At 32.9% G+C, this 15,863-nt stretch overlaps 1 protein-coding gene across 4 annotated transcripts in view; it reads right to left on the bottom strand.

Moving 5' to 3' along the window:
* Positions 1 to 15,863, bottom strand: part of SKAP2 (src kinase associated phosphoprotein 2) — a 160,795-nt gene that overhangs the window by 73,454 nt on the left and 71,478 nt on the right. The gene's annotated exons all lie outside the window — the stretch shown is intronic.

Below are 15,863 nucleotides of genomic sequence, written 5' to 3'. Positions count from 1 at the left end.
CCCGCGTACCGCACAAAAAAAAAAAAAAAAAAAAAAAAAAAAAAAAAAAGTGCAATAAACCCCTGAAAGAGAAGTTAGGAATATCAAATAAATCATATAAGCTTCTTTACATTGGATTAACTCTTCAAGAATTTTGATGCATATTGATTCTTGCCTACATAAGAATGCCTATCCCTATTCGTACCTAGTAAAACATAAAATGATTTTCCCCCAAATCAAATGCCATAATTTGAGTACATAGCAAATATTCTCTCTTTCTGGTTATACTCACAGAGAAATCTTGTGAATGAGTATGCTTTAGGGTTTTCTAGGGCATTTGAGAGTCTAAAACTAGGTAGATAGATCCGATAGAACTATCATAAACAAATATTAGGTACTTACAAAAAATTTATAGATTAAGCCAAAAGTTAAGTCAATTAGAAATCATATATTCATGATCATCGATGGTAGGTTGCTCAATAATTTCACAGAGTTCAATATTTTTACAGACTTCATTAGAAATATACTACAGTTGCCTCAACATTTTACTAGAACTCCAACAAGTGAAAATAACCAATCTAATGAAAGTTTCTATGGAATACACCAACAGAAATAGTTTTAATATAGTTTATGATAAAAAGTGTTTTGATAGGAAGTTTATTATATACAAATTCATCACAGAATTACCAACTGGGTTTTTAAAAAATATCCAGTAGTTATAAAATCATAGTTATTTTTCCTTAAGAAATAAAGCTTCAAATTAAAGCACTAATTTCAGTTCCGTGGTGGATCAATTTTGCTCAGTAAACACAAAACAATATCATTAAAATATATTTAAAATGGGGACTAATTTTGAAATACATATAAAATTTTAGGGAAAGCCAGTGTAAATGTTTGAATAGTTGTTCAATCAATGTATCCATTTGATCCATTGAAGGTAGAAGTTATATAGTATAATTTTTTTGTACATAAAATAAAAATCACATAAAGAAATCTCATCTATGTGAAAAAGTCCTAGTTAACCACTAAATTAAAGAGAGTGACTGTAGTTTGATTTGTTTTTTTAAAGAAAAGAAAAACAATGATTAATAGCACTTTTTAAATTAAACTAGGTTACACTGACAAAAAATAAACATAGAAATAGTGTATCACATAGAAATATGAAAGTTTAGCTAATATAAAACCATTTGGGAAAGTTTTCTTTCTAAATAAGATTCCTGAAAACAAAGTATTTACTTCTTCAACTCAGCAAGACCATAGTTTAGTTTCTGTGGAAGTATCCTTGTGCTCAGTCTTTTACGTAACTGGCAAGTAGAGTTCTTAAGTGAACTACACAAAATTTCTTTGTGAAAAGCATCATTTGGATGACATTTCAGAATGAGAAAGCAAACATATTAATTAAATACTTTAACCTGATTGTTGTATGTCATGAAAAAATTTCCAAGTGGTTTTTCCACAGTGGTAAAAATAAGAAGATTCACTGCAAACATCCTATAAATAATTTTGTATCTTTCAGATGATGGAAACAAACTCTTAAGCACTGTCCATTCTGGATGAAATTAAACTACACAAGGAAGAGGCAACTTTTCAGTCTTCAGGTCTGATGTAATTGGGCATGGGGAGGCATTAATTACCTCTACTTGGCTAGATAAGGCTCGTTGAGAAGAAGTCCCATGACCCTCTCATATCCATTGAGGCATAATAAATGTTCTTTACATATAAAATAAATGCTCTAAATCTTAAGAAGAAACTTTATATTCTGAAGAGAAATGGGTACCTTTAGCATAGCTTTCAACTTTAAAAAGTTACTGGTCAAAAGAAAAATAAAAGGAGGGGGAGAAGTGGAAGAGGAGGAGCAGGAAAGGAATTAGAATTTACAAAGGTGAATATACACATAACCTGAAGCTTTTGCTTTAAAAAAAATGTTGATTAAATTTCTACCTGATAAATCAATAAAATCTGATGTCACAAGCAACACTTATTCTGAATTCTAAATTCATGTTTCTAATATAAAATCTTTTATTTCATTCCTAGAGGGAAAAAAGGCAAATTTTCAGACTGAAATTTCATTTTTCTAAACCTCTTTTGCTATTTGTCCAACATCTAGGATTTGTCTAATATACATGTGAATTTTTTTTTAAAAGTGTATTAATAGTAATCCCTTTAGATACTTCAGATTTTAAGTTATTAGAAGAACCATTTGATTCATATAACACCATAAACATATAAACAATTAACACTTCTTGATGATAGAAATTGAAAATTTGTAACAAGATATAAAAAGTAGTAAATTATCTTTAAAAAACATGAACTCTCACATCATTTAGACCTCATACCACTATACCTACAATGATCAACAATATGTCACCATTTAAGAATATTCACATTGATTCAAAGAATTAAGACTACAAACGCAGGTATGATAAATACATGAAGAAAAGAAAGGTAAGGCTAATATAAACCTATCTGGCAGGCGTCAACAAAGAGCTGCTGAACATTTGCCAAACACAATTATATTATCTCACTATTTACAACATTCCAACAAATTCACAATTATATTATCAGCTCTGTTTCACTATCAAAATTCACACCCTTGTCCCAAAAATAAGTTTAGCACTGAGCCTTAATCCTTTGGCACATAGTAGGCATTCAGTAAATGTTGGCTTTTATTAATTATAATTAAATATTATTGTATTTAGTATAACTAAATATTAATTCAAATGAATGGATGCCAATGTAAATGTAAGACTAATGTTGCTTAGGGAATTTTAATCAGAAAAATGGAAAAAAGTATGATTTGGTAACTGCATGAGTTAAGCATTATAGTTATTTTAAAAGCAGCTCAAAGATTTCCTTTTGCTGACATGAAAGTGGTTGATGAAGAAATTATATCCTAACTCAAAGGAGAAAAAATAATTTACCTATAATCCAGGACAGCTTATTTATAAAGCAGACGGTTACTGATACATGGCTTCCTTAAGTGGCCACAAATGTTCACTACCCTGAGGAAATAAACACATACTGAATAGACTAGTCTTCTTTTATAAAATGAGCATGTATTTCTTATATAATAGTCCTACTTTTCTAAAGAAGATCAATATTAGACATTAAAACTAACATCCTACAAGAGCAGACAAGGAATGGGTTTTCTTCCAATTGGACATTTGGGAATCTGAAATATACAAAATGGTAACAAGGTCACAAAAAATTCAAATAAACAAGTGTCACGTGCCTACTATATTCCTATTAACTCAGTAGGAGAAAGGAAGTAGTGGAGTCCAAATTTCTTATTGTTAGGTAGGTATTTTATTCACAAGACAACTGTTTTTAAAAGATAACTCAAGAATTCTAGACTGTGTCTGGAAACTTTTGCCTTAAAATCAAACTGTGTATATAATGGACATAGTCCACCAGCAAGCTAAAGGAATGGAGTCTAGAATCTGAAAAATGGAGAAGAGTTCCAAAGTGTGAAAATAAAAAACAAATTACCTAAAACCTAAGTAAGGTATTATCCAATTTTAGCAATTTTATTAATCTATTGTTTTAACTTTTTCCCTTGAATCTAGGGTAAAAAATACTGGAATGCTTAAATATATCCAACGTATTTAAGAAATAAGTTTTATCTTTAAAAATGTTTTAAATATTAAAAATAATTATTTCAAAATGAAAAATAATTATTTCAACTTCAGAGAAAGATATAAACTGTCTTAGGCAAGAAGTATCTATCACTTAGGCTTATTTCAGATGTTAAGTCGGTTGGGTATAAAACCAATCTCGGCATTAACAAGGTATGCAGTTTCATTCCTGTATGCAACACAGGGAAAGGTGGAAAAATAGGTCCAGATCATAGAATGCTTTAGTTGGAAGAAAAGGCCTAGAACAGCATGGAAACCCCTTGAGTAAAAGAGGAAGTTAGGGTAGGGAAGAGAGAGAGTTAAGAGTTGGGGGAAGAAAGAATTAGAATTGAGGGGAGAAAGAGGTCCTATCATCCTTTCTTTTTTGTACCTCTTTTCTTAAAATAATCTAAAGAAATAAACTTTGTTTAATTCACAATTTTATCCAGCATTGGGTGTCTCAATGCCATATTCCTGAGCCTTCTCCAACATTGACATGTCTTCTAATCCACTCCTCCCCTGCCACACACACAAACCCATATTAACTGTATCCCACCCAGTCTGACACCTCTTTAAACGCATTTATTTTTCTAAGACTTAGAGTGAGGCATCGCTTCCAAAGTGCAACTTAAAAGTGAGGATTTTTTAAAAATCTGTACAAGTTTTAACTACTGAGTTCTGGAATTAACTTTTTATTCAGTTTCCTTTCTACCTACTTGGCTCTTAATGTGGGACTCTCAACAGGTGTCAAGTGATGTGAGTGATTCAGAGACCTTTTCAAAATAGACATCTGTTTTTCATTATCCTTATTTTTTGATATGCACTTTGGTGGTGACCAATTTAAATGCTCAATTTCTATGAAATCTAAAGCATCATTTTTACTATTTTAGCATTAAAAATTATTACAATACTATGAGCTTCACTATATTAATATGGTCACAGTTTTATGGTTGTTCAATCTAGAATTTGTACAAAATCCTACTAGGTTTCTCATCTATACTAGGTTTCTCATCCATACTAGGAGTCTCATCTTTAACTGGCTTCGATTTACTCATCTTTTACTGGCTTTTTCCTTTATTACTTGGCATTTGCATAGTTTTCAACATGAACATTAAATTTGCAATAAGTTTCCCTCCACCTTCACAAAGTTGATGATTCCTTTTCCCTAATATTGGAAAAGAAAGGAGATACATATAAAAAAGATTGCTTTTGCTCCTAAGAATTTTCACTCTGAATCAGGATCTTGGTCTAGTCAGTCAAATATTCTGCCTGTTACCACATTATATGACTGTTTTCCTTGAACTGCAAAAAGTTAAGGACAAGTCCCTCAACAATATCTTTTTTCCCTCTCAATTCACATGAATAAAACATCCATGAGTTTATCTTTTTAAATTCTTCAATTTCATCTGATAGCTGGGATACTGAGTTCCATAAATTGGCCACCTCTTGTGGGGAGACAGGGCTTTCTTTTATCTTTTCTAAACTTATATGTGGTCAATGTTTTAAAATGCCTTGTCATTCTGGTATTCCTGAATTTGATAAATACACTCTTTTTTTTTTACAGTATTTACCCACTTAACGATTGCTTTATATTCAAAACACATATTAGCCTTCAATTTTCCAAGAAGAGTAATCATTTTAGTTTCTCATTTCATGCTGGCAATACTCTCTCCTACCCTGATCAACTCAATGGTTACTTTATTCGCTAGGTTAACTGCTCCAGTTCAAATTCATTTTTCCTAAGAAAAATTCATTAGAATTTTATACTTCATTAGAATTGAAGTATATTTTCAAGTGTCAATATTTCATGCATTATAGTTTTGTATAAAGGTAGAAAAATGCTTTCTGTTTTGTTTCCTTATCTTTCCAGATGATGTCCAGTATCTTACACACATTTCCAGGTGAAGAGTACATTGGATATTTAACTTCAGGAAACTGTCTATAAACGAGCTTTGTTCCCAGAGGTATTATTGACTCGGAACTCATTATTCTACAGGTTCAATTTAATTACACTTTACTTCACATTTGCACACACCAACTTAGATGACATGTTCTCTATTTCTATAAAATATATTAATAGATACAAAGACACAGAGTTGCTGACACTTTTTTAAATTAATCTAAAAGGTTTTAGAGTGCAAAAATTCACTAGTATACCTGCAAAACAAAACATAAAGACTATTCCCTAGAGAGAGAAACCTAAACTCAACTTGGATATAAACATTAAATAAAATGGTTTTGTTGTATAGCAGATAACTAAAAGCTTAGTTTTACATTAATACTGACTTTAAGATACATGGAATAGGTTAAGAGGTCTGTAATGAAATCCCAGTTCTGCAAATTTGTGACCTTCAGCAGGTCACTAAGCCTCTCTGTGTATCAGTTTCTTCACACCTAAAATATGGAAAAATGAAATTGGATTATCTCTAAGACCTCCACCCCTATTCTAAGATTCCATGAAATATATCCACACTGACATTTTTCTTGCACTTTCAGTAACAAATAGCCAAGGTTCAAGATGTATTCAACTTTCAAAAAAATCAAATGTGGAAACTGTTCACAACATATTTTTCATAGAGCAATGGATAACTTCCTTTAAATGTAGCATAGGATTGTTTTATGTCATTTCAAAGGTTTGATTTCTAGCTAGAATCTTGGTCTGGAATATCTTTGAAATATTTATATATAAATTATTTTTTATAGTCTAATAACTCTCCCAATCCACATGGAAAATTTGGAATCTCAAATCTTTTTACCAGTTTTTTTAGTGGCAAAAATATATATATATGTATTCAAAGGACACATCAAACAATAATAACCTTTAAGAAAATAACAACTACAGTAACTAAAAGATTAATACTTATGTTTCTTTAGCATAGTCCTTTTACAGAGCCTATTTTCTCACTTACCACTATTACTCTCTTCAGAAAGGATTAAACAATGAACATACTAGTACTGGTAATCTCTAAGGCTATCATGATACTTTTTTTTTTTTTTAAAAAGGCTCATATTATGCTTAGACACAAAGATGGGTAACTTCCAATTAGTAGGACCATAGAATCCCCAGGGGTGGTTAAGCCTTGGGTACAGGTTTTAAAGACTGATAAGGTCCATGTGATGACACCAGGGGCAAAAATAGAGGTTGCAACTCACAGGTTTGCTATCTGCTAGTCTCTCTACCCCCTCTGTAAAGTGGCAAGTCATTCTGAAAGCTACCCAGCAAAAACTGAATAACTATTAGGGTAATTCACATTTGCCTTTATTAACTCTGCTTCTTGATATGGAAATTCCAATAGCCTCATGAGAGTCTTCAATAGGTCTATCTGAAACCAAAGAAGACAATAACTCTTAATATTATAGCATATGCTTGCAGGAAATGCTTCATGAATATGATCCAAAAGATATATCAAGTGCCTGTTCAGAGTCCAATCAAAAGCTATTTTATATCAAAAATATATATACATATGTAATTGTGGCTGATACTGATTTTCATGGAAATCTATCAAAATATGTAAAATTCAAATGGCAATAATAATTAAGAATCAGAATTAAGAGAAATCTAAAATCACATGGGTTCACCAATAGCCACTAAAATAATAGTCAAAAAGCCGTAGACTGAAAGTATGTGTGGATTATGTTATCCATAAAGTTATATTATCCTCATTCACTTAAAACTGCTTCTTTTACTTGAGAGTACTCTTAAGTGTATGACTAGGATTTGAACTACCTAATGACACATCTGAAGATTGTTTTTTTAGATATAGGACCACTGTCCTTAGCTCACAAATTAGACGTAAAAAATAATCCCTTTCAGATTTCTGATTCTTTGGTCCAGTGATAGACCACGAGGTATCACTTTTTTAATACCTTAAAATTATTCCTTATAGAATTAAAAAAATGCTCTTATCTAAAAATTCCAGATATACCGATTTGTGGAAACCCCTGTACAAGACTTCTCTTTCATATATTTATAATATTGGGCGCTCTTTACACTTTTATATTTTGGTAAAAGCTACTTTTTAATAATTTATCATTAGATTTCACAGAAAGAATTTAAATCAAATGTCATCTCCTATATAGAGTTACGTCTCAGCTACTTTATAGCTGACTAGATCTTTTTTTTTTTTTTTAGTGGCTTAAGACAACACAAATTTATTATCTTATGTTCTGGAGGTCAAAAGTCCAGAAAGTGTCTCACTGGGCTAAAAACAAGGTGTCAGCAGGACCGTGTTCCTTCTGGAGCCTGTAGGGGAGACTCTATATCCTTCCCTTTCCAGTCTCCAGAGGCTGACCTATTTCACTGTCTATTGGCACCCTTCCATCTTCAAAGCCAGCAACGGCCATTTGAGTCTTTCTCACAATGCTTTCTCCCTGGTTCTGATTCTTTGCCTCCTTCTTCGCATTTAAAGATTCTTGTATTTACATCGGGCCCACCTGGATAATCTCCTTATTTTGAGGTCAGCTGATTAGCAACCTTACTCCACCTGTAGGCTTAATTCCCCTGTGCCATGTAACAACATATTCACAGGTTCCAAGGATTAGGATGTGGACTTCTTTGAGGGACTATTATTGTGCCTTGTGCATCCCTCATTAGCCATATCAATTGGCTACTAATTTTTGTATATATATGTAAAGTATGTATCTGTCCATATCTTCTCTGTAGCAAGGAAAAATTAAATTCAGAAAAATAGTCTTTTTTAAAAGTTTATGATACACAAACACTGAGAAAATGTGATACAAGCTTAAAATAAAATACACTTTCCTCCTTAAGTTAAAAACAAAATTATAAGTATATCAAAAATTTCACAGATATTCTAAATAATATAAAATTAAATATATACAGTTATGAACTGGGTTTTAATTTAATGTTTTACTTTAACACAAAAAGGTGTCTCAACCTGATTTTTTTTATTGAAGTATAGTTGATTTACAAGGTTGTGTTAGTTTAAGGTGTACAGCAAACTGATTCAGTTACATATACATATATATCTTTTTTTTTTTCAGATTCTTTTCCCTTATAGGTTATTACAAAATACTGAGTATAGTTCCCTGTGCTATAGGTCCTTGTTGGTTACCCAATCTGATTTTGCATCTTTGATTGTGGTTAAAACACTGAGTCTTGAACTCAAATTGCAGCTTGACTACTAGTTCTGTGACTTAGGCAAGCTGCTTGATTTCATTAAATGTAGTTTTCAAATCTTTGAACGTAGGTATTTAGAGGGCACATTATGGAAAATTACTGTGGAGATTTAGTAGGATAGTACTTAAGATAACTCTAAGAAATGTTAGTTCTTCTTTTTATAAATAATAATTCAAATTTGCCAAGTTCATTGTTCCATACACAAGAAAACAAGAAAGCTGAAAAGATAAACCACTACAATAAAATCTGAAAGCCAAATACCTTTTAACAATACAAATTCCCCTCTAGCTATAGATATTTGGCCAAAAAAAAAAAAATCTGATGCATGAAAAGATATTTGATGGTATTGTGCATAGTAAAGACTAGTATAAATGAAAAGGAACACTAATTCATTTATTAAATTATTTCCTAGTTTATACTATGTGCGAGGCCTTTTTCTAAATATTACCTAAAGCAGGCAACTAGGAAAAATAAACTCAACCTCATTGAAAATTTGTTGAAAGTATAATATTTTAAAAGAAATATCAAATAATTTATGTATAAAATTTAAAGAATAATTAGTAATTGGTCTTACTCCTTCCTTATTTATATTCCCTCTGTATCAAACACAACCTTTTCCACACTGCCAGACTGTAAGTTTTAAGCGTCTCTTAAAAAAAGCATCATCAGGGCTTCCCTGGTGGCGCAGTGGTTGAGAGTCCGCCTGCTGATGCAGGGGACGCGGGTTCGTGCCCCGGTCCGGGAAGATCCCACATGCCGCGGAGCGGCTGGGCCCGTAAGCCATGGCCGCTGAGCCTGCGCGTCCGGAGCCTGTGCTCCACAACGGGAGAGGCCACAACAGTGAGAGGCCCGCGTAACACACACACACAAAAAAAAGCATCATCAAATATAAATAACAAATATATATATAAACAAATATCAGTATGGGTCAGTAAGGTAATAATAACTGCAACAGCTAACATTTATTAAGCCTTTAAGCCTTCACCATGAGTTAAGAATGATACCGTCATCATCTCATTTTATTCTCACACATCCCCAAGTGGCTGACATTATTAGCTCCATGTTACCAATGGAAAATTAAGGTCACAGGTAAGTGGTGGAGCCAGGACTCCAGGTCTATCCAACAAAGCCCACTCTCTGAAATGCTATGTTCTACTGTTGATGAAATAAGTGAATGTCATCTATAGAAACTCTACAAGACAACATCATTGAATTACTGCTCTATGGCATTAATCACAATTAAGGATTTAAAATTCTAGAACGTTTGTTTCATTTTCTACAAGATTTTAGAGAAATCAATTTCGCTTCATAAAAATGTCTTTTTAAAAGGCTTCCATCTTTGTTTAAAAACACATTCACACAAACATGGGACAAATTAGTAATGAGAAAACTGATATCTGTGGAAGGAAAAGGAGGCTTTTTTTGTATGCAGATTCCTCTAGCAAACTGCATTAAATAAGAAATGAATACAATTTAGACTGAATTCTTTAGCTCCCTTCCATTCAACTATGTTTTACTTTCACATAGGCCAGAGAGCAATCTTTTATTTTTTATTTTTGTAACTGATTTATGTTTTAAGGTTTAAGCTATAAATTTTTACAATTATTTTTAGAACAAAAATAACATTTTTATAATTTATAATATTCTTTAAGTTCATTTTTATTCATTTAGTTTTCCTATTCTGTGTACAAAAAGTTTAGAGCCATTAATAACATAAGATCATATCTAAGTATCTGAAATAGGAATCCACAGTTAGAATGTCTTCTATATTGTATAATATAATAAAGTGTATATTTTTGGTTTTGCCTTGATGAAAGAACAGGTACATAAACAATTGTCACTCTATTCCCATCTCCCAAAAGAATCTTATTATTGAGGGGTAGTTAAAATAAGTGAAAAATATTTAGTATGAAAACTATCAAATCTGAAATTATTTTATGATTAACTTAATAAAAAGTAAACATTTCTGAATTAAGACTCTCTGCTTACAGTCCTACTCTGATTACTTAATTACTAAATCAAATACATTCCCAAACAGTTCTTCTTGCTTTAGTATTTATTATGTTTCTATTTAAGAAGACAACGCCCTAATTTTTATTTAAATCAAAAAGTCTTTGGCATTTCCCCTCTTCTGCCATTCAAAGTGTTACAAGGATCCTCTTACAATGCATGCGTGTTGTCTCTCCTTTCTCTCTGTGTGTTTGTCGCTCTCTCACTCAGACACGCAGACACAGACACACACACAATTTATCTTCCTTCCATCTGAAACAGGTTTTTCTATAGGTCTCTTTTCTCAACATAGGTATAGAATTAACACATCCTTACCTACTATTATTATTGTTAATTTAGTAATACACCGCTTTATTCCTCCCCAAAAGCATTTCACAGGTATTTGTACAGATACATTTGGTAAAGAAATTAAAAGCAAATAGGAGAAATTTGTGTGTATATATAGAGAGAGAAAGCAGATACCTGTATAGGAAAATGTTAATATTAAGGGAATCTGAGTAAAGGGTTTATAATGGGAATTCTTTGTAAGCTTCTTTCAACTTTTCTATAAATGACTATTTCAAATTTAAAAAATATATATATAAGTAAAAAATTAAGACAAAACTAGGAGTGAGGGTAGAACACAAAACAAGTTGGAACTACAAAGCCACCACTTAACAGAAGTGGGCAAAAAATTCAGTTACAAGCTTTATAAAAACCAACATGAAGCAAGAAATAATAAATCATGTGATTCACTGCCCATTAAGATAAATACAGATCATTGCTCAGGGAGGAACAAACAGCAACTATTCTTGATTCCTAGCACTGAAATGAGATAGAAATTTCTCCCATGTGTTCTCAATGTCCTGAATAACATTTTTACAGTAAGTAAAATAAAAGTTTCATAGGGCTGCTTTGTATAACATCACTCATATTGAGTCAACAGCATAAGGTCAAAACGAGGTTCAGTAAAAGCGGTTCTACAGAGTACAAAACCAGGTAGCCCAAGTATACAACTCCCAAACAGCTCTGTTAAACTTAAGGATAAAATAATAGAATGCCTATAGGAATAGACACCCTGCACATTTTTCAGACAATCCTTCCAAAATACTATTTGTTTTGATCAAACTTTTGGTACACATTGAATCCCAGGCAGAAGATATTGATCCCTGCAAGAAGCTAACACAGCTCTTTTTTATTATTGCTTAAGAGCCATATCCCTTAACAAGCAGCCAAGCTGGGGGTAATGTTGATACACACTCTTATTTATAAATTTACAAGGTTTAATAGCTTTGCAGGGCCTAGATGAAGATCACCGTAACACAAAAACAAATCATCAGTTGCCCTTAAAGTTCTAACTCAGTGCCAGAATAATTCTAGCTTGCAAAAAGTTTAAGCACATGCCTACTACACATGAATAAAACATCCACAGAACATGTTACTGAGAATAATAAAAGCCCTGAGTCTACTCTTCAGTGTGAACTGGTAATTTTATATACACCTGGGTGACTAAAAGAATTAGAAAGCATTGTTATTTATGTAACTGAGTAAATTACTACAGAATACAAATTAAAACTTCAGTATTAGAACAGTTAATGTGTAGCATTTTTTTCTCTAGTACCTGAAAATAAAAGCATACCACATGCGTAATTCTTTTTCTGGTCCTCAGCTTCAGAGTACTATTAACAGCCATATGTGGGACTGGCTCAGGAGAGAGACATTCACATGGTACCTACAGTATTGGGCTAAAATAATGTGTTCACAAGTTTGTCTTTTCTACTAGACTTTGAGTAAGGAATCATGACAGTGATCCTCAAACTTGAGTGTGCATCAAAATAACTAAGGATACTTATTTAAAATGTAGAAGTACAATACTGAAGTATACAATATTGTTCTTGGTGGTATATTTTAAAACCTCATTTAATACTTGTTTATAGGATTTGTAAAATATGCTCTAAAGATAATGTTAAATAGAAAATCAAAAGAACATCAATAAGTAGATAAAATACACTTCTGCAGCTACAACTGAAAACAGAAGAAAAATGCCAGACATAAATGATCATGAGGATGATTATTTTTATTTATAGAGTATCTAACTTTTGAGTCATTAAAATAATTTTATAAAAATATATGTTAACCACTGCCCGTGCAGTCTCCCACTGATGAAGACCAGGGGAAGAGGAAAGTGACAGGAAACACAGGAGTGTTTAAATAGCAAGGTAGCAGGAGAGGGCTATCACAACTGAAGAGCAAAGAGAACATCCTTCTGGTATTTCTTTCCATCTTAATACCCACTTTCACAGTTAATAACACTCTAATTCAGTTCCAAACTTTATAACAACCAACATAAAGTAAGAATTACAGTGCAAAGGAAAAAAAATAAATTGGGACTGAACATATAGTATTAAAAGGGCCCATTTTAAACCATGTGATTCTAGCATGTTGTTCAAAAATTAGTATCCATGATATAAAAAAATCAACTGCCAATTATTAAAACTGACATTTACTATGAGTTACACATCATAAGGCAATCCAGGAATCTGTTCACTGTGTGGACTGTCTCAGCCCTGGGTTCACAGACCTGACACAGCCCAACTGTCCATGGCTTCCTTTTCTCCTTATAAAGAGTCGTCACTACCAGAACAATTTCACTACTAAAGTTTTTGATTGAAATTAAAACTCAAAATTAAAACTTAAAAAAAACAGGCCCATCGAATATTTAATGGAATAAAATGTTTGTCAGCAACATGCAACAACGGATGCAACTTCATGTGATAAACAGTGCTTTTTAGCCACACATGAACATCCCACCAAGGTAGTTCAGCTGTGGTCTCTCACTGAAATGTAAGGTGCTGGCAGTTACCTCAGGGGAGTTTAAGGCAGTAAAAGAGTCTGAACTCTGAATCTGTAGTTGGCTCATGAATGTCTGAAATACACAATGACCTCTTAAAAACGTGGTAAAGACTTAAAATCTAAAGGATATACATCCTACTCAAACTCCATATGAATAAATGATCAAACATCTTACTCAAAATAAATCCAGATATGGTAAGCTCTTATGATAAGATATTCCATTACATGTTTTTCTACAAATTCAGTCTGTAATTAAATCATATCTGAATAGATCATGATGTATATTCTCACTGAAAAAAATTTATTTATATATCTATCTCCCTAAGAATAAAATTACAGTTAGTAACTAGATTAATTAATTCTATTAAGTTCCCTTCATATGGATAGCCTCAAGTCTCATGCAAGACTCCAAGTTCTAATTTACTCTTAAAAATTATCAAAATACATTAAATTAGAGAAAAGAAATAACTCTTAAAAATCACTCAGAGGATGGAAAACTATGGAAATTTGACACTTGGTCCAATGATCTCTTATCAGCCAAAGAAGTCAGGTATGATATTACAAATCCATACATGGATAAGGATTAGTACAATCATTAATTTATCAAAGGATGACTTTTTCAAGGGGTGAATGGGAAAAATATTTGCATGGATGTCACAACAGACAATGAACTCCTGCAAATCAATAAGAAAAAGATAGGGGCTTCCCTGGTGGCGCAGTGGTTGAGAATCTGCCTGCCAATGCAGGGGACACGGGTTCAAGCCCTGGTCTGGGAAGATGCCACATGCCGCGGAGCAGCTGGGCCCGTGAGCCACAACTACTGAGCCTGCACGTGTGGAGCCTGTGCTCCGCAACAAGAGAGGCCGCAACAGTGAGAGGTCCGCACACCGCGATGGAGTGGCCCCCGCTCGCCGCAACTAGGGAAAGCTGTCACACAGAAACGAAGACCCAACACAGCCAAAAATAAATAAATAAATTTATAAAAAAAAAAAAGAAAGAAAAAGATAACAGTTTAACAGAGAAACAGGTCAAAAATATGAACCAGGCAATTCCAAAATAAATACAAAGGCCAATAAACATAAGAAAAGATGAATGTTTACTGATTTATTGTCTTTCCCCAGCTGTCCTTACCTTCACTAGAATGTAAGTTCCATGAGCTCAGAGACTTACATTGTCTTATCCACTGTGTATCTCCAGTGCCTAGATTAGTGCCTGGGACACAGTAAGTACTCATTAAATTTTGCTGAATAAATAAACAAACCTCACTAAAAAAAAAAAAATAACAAACTAAAACAGGATACTACTTTTTAACTTATAAGACTGGCAAAAACTAAAAAGATTAATGATTTCAAATAGCAGGGAAGGTGGGAAGAGATGCTTCTCTCATAAACTGCTTTGGGGAACGTAACTTCCTACGGCTCTATGATAGAATCTGACAATACTCTAAGAATTCAGCTCTTAAGAAGCCATCCTACAAAAAATAAAGCACAGGTTCACAATGGTGTGTGCCACAACAGTCACTGAAACACTACTTGCGACAGCAGAAAAACAGAAAATGTCCAGCAAAGGGAATATTATAAAACCATTTTAAATAATGTATATTATTTAAATATGCATATGTAGATCTATGTGTAGTAATGTGGAAAGATATGTACTAATGTAGTACTAATGATGTTCATCATACTCAGGTGAAAAACATAAGTTGTAGAATAATATGTATAGTGATATCCCATTTTTTAATTTAAAAAGTCTGATTCCTGAGAAAACCATAATTCAAAAAGAGTCATGTACCAAAATGTTCATTGCAGCTCTATTTACAATAGCCAGGACATGGAAGCAACCTAAGTGTCCATCAACAGATGAATGGATAAAGAAGATGTGGCACATATATACAATGGAATATTACTCAGCCATAAAAAGAAATGAAACTGAGTTATTTGTAATGAGGTGGATAGACCTGGAGTCTGTCATACAGAGTGAAGTAAGTCAGAAGGAGAAAAACAAATACCGTATGCTAACACATATATATGGAATCTAAGAAAAAAAAATGTCATGAAGAGATTAGTGGTAGGACAGGAATAAAACACAGACCTACTAGAGCATGGACTTGAGGACATGGGGAGGGGGAAGGGTAAGCTGTGACGAAGTGAGAGAGTGGCAGGGACATATATGCACTACCAAATGTAAATTAGATAGCTAGTGGGAAGCTGCCGCATAGCACAGGGAGATCACCTCTGTGCTTTGTGACCACGAGAGGGGTGGGATAGGGACGGTGGGAGGGAGGGAGA

This window comes from Physeter macrocephalus, chromosome 5, assembly GCF_002837175.3.
Source record: "Physeter macrocephalus isolate SW-GA chromosome 5, ASM283717v5, whole genome shotgun sequence".
Taxonomy (NCBI): domain Eukaryota; kingdom Metazoa; phylum Chordata; class Mammalia; order Artiodactyla; family Physeteridae; genus Physeter; species Physeter macrocephalus.
The sequence above is the reverse complement of the archived record's forward strand: the minus strand, read 5'-3'. Positions and strand labels throughout refer to the sequence as shown.